Below are 4,959 nucleotides of genomic sequence, written 5' to 3'. Positions count from 1 at the left end.
TACAATACTTATATTTTTGGTTGTTGTTTTTCTTTCAACTCTCTTAACTCTCTCAGTCTTTAGGTTTTTTTGTTTTCAAATGTTTAGAGCTTTTATTTTGGCTGAAATCCACAGAGAAACTTCTCTTTTGTTGACAACAGATTTATTTAAAAAATTCTGATTACAAACTGTAGAAACATGTCTAATTACAATTTTTGTTATTATTATTAATATTTATTATTATTATTATTATTATTAGCATTAGTATTAGTCCTCGTATTATTTAATCAATTTATAAAAATTCAATCAGTAAAGAAATATCACCATAATACTATTGATCTGTAAAGTATTTCATAACAATAATTTTCATTTATATTAACAATATTACATTTACAATAATAATATTTATATTTTAAATATTTATCTTTGTGTTCAAATATTAACCCACAGAGCTGAAAACCGCAGGGAAACGTATCTTTGAAATGCTTCTCTTTTGTTGACAACAGATTTCTAAATGCTTCTCATTACCATCTTTTGAAGATGTTTGGTGCATGTTGCTTTTTCAAATGCACGTTGTAAGCGATTCAAACTCTTTCAGAGATGGAGTTTGTGTGGAGCAGCGTTTACTGCAAAACATGAAAAGATCACAACGGATCCGATTACATATTTATAGAATTACAACGCTGTCATTTCCATTTGATAATCATGCTAAACCATATTGTGTTCTCAGGCATTGTTAGAATTGCAAGTGCAAGTCTTCAAAGATGTTTGTAAACTAACAGAACTCTTTATTCTGTTTATAAAGTATTGAGTTGTGGACTGACACCCGGTCTATTGTAGACGTCCTCTGTTGGGTTCACCATTTTTTAATCCCTATTGTACACTTTCATATCCTATAACGATCTTTCTTGTTAGAGATGCAGTGTCTGGCAGTGCTTTGAATACTGTTGCTGTGACTTTCTCATTCCTCTACTTACTACAACTTTTTTTCCATGGCATGAACACATTTCATGCCCAGAATGCATCTGTTTCTGTCTCGCAGTCAGTCGTTGGCAGAGGCTGAACTGGTTTCTGAGCGTTATGTGTCACGAGGACGTGCTGTTAGTGGCTGTCGTCCCGCTGTAGAAGGGTCCTGACCTTGTGCTCGTGTGGCCGAGGCTCTGGGCTCTTTGTGCGGAGCGGCTCTGGAGCCAGCAGAAGCGTTGGACTTTGACATGCAGTGATGAGGCAGCTGCTCACTCATAGTTTCTGCCATCGCTCCTCCTCCATATTCTTCTGCATCTCCTTCTCTTTCTTCTGCTCCTTTTTCTTCTACTCATTCTCCGTGTCCTTCTCCCCTCTCTATTTCCTTTTTCTGATATTTCTTCTCTTCTTTTTTCTTGTTTCTTGCTGTTCTTTTTAGCTTCTCCTCCTTTCATTCTTTTTCTCCTCCTCTTCCTCCCCCTTTTCTCCTCCTCCTCTCTTCCTCCACCTCAATTTCTCCTCCTTTTCTTTTTCCTATCTCATCTTTTATCCTCATTTTCATCTTCCTCTTTTCTCCTCCTCTTCCTCCCCCTTTTCTCCTCCTCCTCTCTTCCTCCACCTCAATTTCTCCTCCTTTTCTTTTTCCTATCTCATCTTTTATCCTCATTTTCATCTTCCTCTTTTCTCCTCCTCTTCCTCCCCCTTTTCTCCTCCTCCTCTCTTCCTCCGCCTCCATTTCTCCTCCTTTTCTTTTTCCTATCTCATCTTTTATCCTCATTTTCATCTTCCTCTTTTCTCCTCCTCTTCCTCCCTCCTTTCTCTACATTCACTGCCTCTTCCTCCATTTCTCTTCCTTTTCTTTTTCTCCTCCTCTTCTTCCTCCTCCTCATTTTCTCCTCATCTTCCTCCTTTTCACATCTTATTTCTCCTGTTCCTCCTCCTCCTTTTTCTCTCCCTCTTCCTCTCCCTCCTCCTACTCTCCTCCTCTTTTTTTCTCCTCTTCCTCCTCTTCTCCTCTTTTTTTCTCCCACTCATATTTTTCTTCTCCTCTTTCTCATTTTTCTCTTCTTTTTCTCCTCCTTCACTTTATCCCCCTTTTCCTTCTCTTCCCCTGCTCTACTCATTTTCTTCCTCCTTGTCTCCTACTTTTCTTTTTTCTCCTTTTCCTTCTTTTCTCCCTTTTCCTCCTTTTCCTTAATCTGTCTAATTTTCTTCCTCTTCCTCCTTTCCCCACATCTCCCTCTTCTCCTCTTTTTCGTCCTCCCACTTATTTTTCTTCTCCACTTCTCCATTTTTCTCATTCTTCTTTATCGCTCTTTTTCCTCCTCTTCCCCTCCTCTACACATCTTCCTCCCTTTCTCCTCCTCTTTTTTCTCCTCTTCCTTCTTTTCTTCTTCTCCTCCTCCCTGTCCTCCTCTTCCTCCTTTTAGCCTCAACTTTCTCCACCTTTCTTCTCATCTTTTTCTCCTCTTCCTTTATTTTTTCTCCTCCATCACCTCCTCTTTATCCTTTTCATCTTTATCCTCATGTTTTCCTCCTAGTCCTAGTTCCCTTTCTTCTCCTCTTCTCCTCATTCTTATCCTCCGTTTCTCCTCCTCTTTGTTCTATTCCTATTCCTTATCTTTCTCCTCCTCTTCTTTTTTATCCTCTTCCCTTCTCCTCTTCCTCCTTTTCTCCTCATCTTTCACCTCATTTTCTCCTCCTCTACTTTTTTCTCCTCTTCCTCCTTTTCTCCTCCTCTTTCTCTTTTTCTCCTCTTCTTCTTTCTTATCCTCCACCACCTCCTCTTCCTCCTCTTGTTCCTCCCTTTCTCCTCATCTTTCACCTCATTTTCTCCTCCTCTACTTTTTTTCTCCTCTTCCTCCTTTTCTCCTCCTCTTTCTCTTTTTCTCCTCTTCTTCTTTCTTATCCTCTTCCTCCTTCACTTCTCCTCCACCACCTCCTCTTCCTCCTCTTGTTCTCCTCCTTCTAGTCCTCCTCTTTATCCCCCTTTTCTCCTCCTCACCACTCTCATCATGTATACCATCTCCTCATTTTTTTCCCTTTTCTCCTCCTCTTCATCTTTCACCTAATTTTCTCCTCCTCTTCTTTTTTTTCTCCTCTTCCTCCTTCACTTCTCCTCCACCACCTCATCTTCCTTCTCTTGTTCTCCTCCTTCTAGTCCTCCTCTTCATCCCCCTTTTCTCCTCCTCACCACTCTCATCATGTATACCATCTCCTCATTTTTTTCCCTTTTCTCCTCCTTTTCACCTTTCTCCTCATTTTCTCCTCCTCTTCTTTTTTCCTCCTCTTCCTCCTTTACTTATCCTCCACCACCTCCTCTTCTTCCTCTTGTTCTCCTTCTTTTAGTCCTCATCTTCCCTTCTCCTCTTCCTCATTTTTTCATCCTCTTTCTCTTTTTCTCATCCTCTTCTTTCTTCTCCTCTTCCTCCTTTACTTCTCCTCCACCACCTCCTGTTCCCCCTCTTGTTCTCCTCCTTCTAGTCCTCCTCACCACTCTCTTCATGTATACAGTCTCCTCATTTTTTCCCCGTTTCACCTCGTCTTCATCTTTCTCCTCATTTTCTCCTCCTCTTATTTTTTCTCCTCTTCCTCCTTTACTTCTCCACCACCTCCTCTTCCTCCTCTTGTTCTCCTCCTTCTAGTCCTCCTCACCACTCTCTTCGTTTATACCGTCGTCTCATTTTTTTCCTTTTTCTCCTCCTCTTCCTCCTCGTTCTCCTTTCTCTCTTCCTCTTTACTCTCTCAGTCTTTAATGTAAGGTGTTTAGTATCTCCTCCAGTGCCCTATAAAGCATGTGAATGTCATTCGGTGGAGTGAGGGAGGCTTTGAAGATCAGTGTGACTCTGGTTTTGTAGATGGTTTATCTATCTGACATGAGACCGTGTTTCTGCTAACAGGCAGTGATCTTGAATCCCGATCAGCACTCTTTGTTTTTCCACTGCCGTCAACACAAAGCGAACAAAACCTGTGCCATTCAAAGACAGGATCTGGTTCAAAAACGGACCACATTTCAGTGAATATATGAGGGAGTAAATGTCTGGAAGCAGAAGTGAAATATGACTGTGGTCAGGAATCAGGCGTAATCACAGCTGTAAGCTGGTATGGAAAGCTGGAAAGAGTGAAATGCGGCTCATGATTCGGGATTGTGGTGTGTTCGTGTGTGTTTTTGGGAGATGTGTAATGAAGCTCAGTTTACTGAACACAGCATCAGCTCCTCTAAAAACAAACATTATTAGAGGCAAAACAAGAACGTCAGTGAAGAAATAACACTACGACTTTCTGAAGTATTTAGTATTGTAGTGTACTGTAGTATTCATTCGTAAAGAATATGATTGTGTTTGTGTATGTGTATATGTGTGTTTTAGATTTATTTTAATATAAATAAATCATTTTTTTTTACATTACAAAAATTAGAATTTATTAAAGGGGTCATATGATGCTTTTTTAAAGATCATTATTTTGTGTATTTGGTGTAACAGAATATGTTGACATGCTTTAATGTTCAAAAAACCCATTATTTTTCAAATACTGTACATTATTGTAGGTCCTCTATGCCCCGCCTCTCTCAAACGCTTCGTTTTCTACAAAGCCCCCTCCTTTGACAAGCGCAGTCCGCTCTGATTGGCCAGCTGACCCAGTGCACTGTGATTGGAACTAACTTTGATAAAGAATATCTCTTTGGTTTTGAGACTTTAGTCTTTGCAACTTCAGGGATCTTATCTATGCACAAACAGCTTGTAACACTCCAAAGAGAAAGGAAAACTTGAAATCGCATCATATGACCCCTTTAATTAAATTAATGATCCTGGAGGGAGAAATGTGCTCACTTAATTTGTAATGAAAAATCACAGTCAGTCAGTAAATAATAAATTAAATAAATAAATAAAATGTCCTGAAAGTTCCTCTATTTATATTTTATATAAATAATTGAGTATTTATATAAATATTTAAAGAAATTCACATTAAAGTAATTAGAGATTAAATATATTTAAGTAAAATAAAGTAAAGAAAGTA

This window comes from Sinocyclocheilus rhinocerous, unplaced genomic scaffold, assembly GCF_001515625.1.
Source record: "Sinocyclocheilus rhinocerous isolate Xijiao unplaced genomic scaffold, SAMN03320098_v1.1 scaffold3145, whole genome shotgun sequence".
NCBI lineage: Eukaryota > Metazoa > Chordata > Actinopteri > Cypriniformes > Cyprinidae > Sinocyclocheilus > Sinocyclocheilus rhinocerous.
This window is presented reverse-complemented; position numbering follows the sequence as displayed.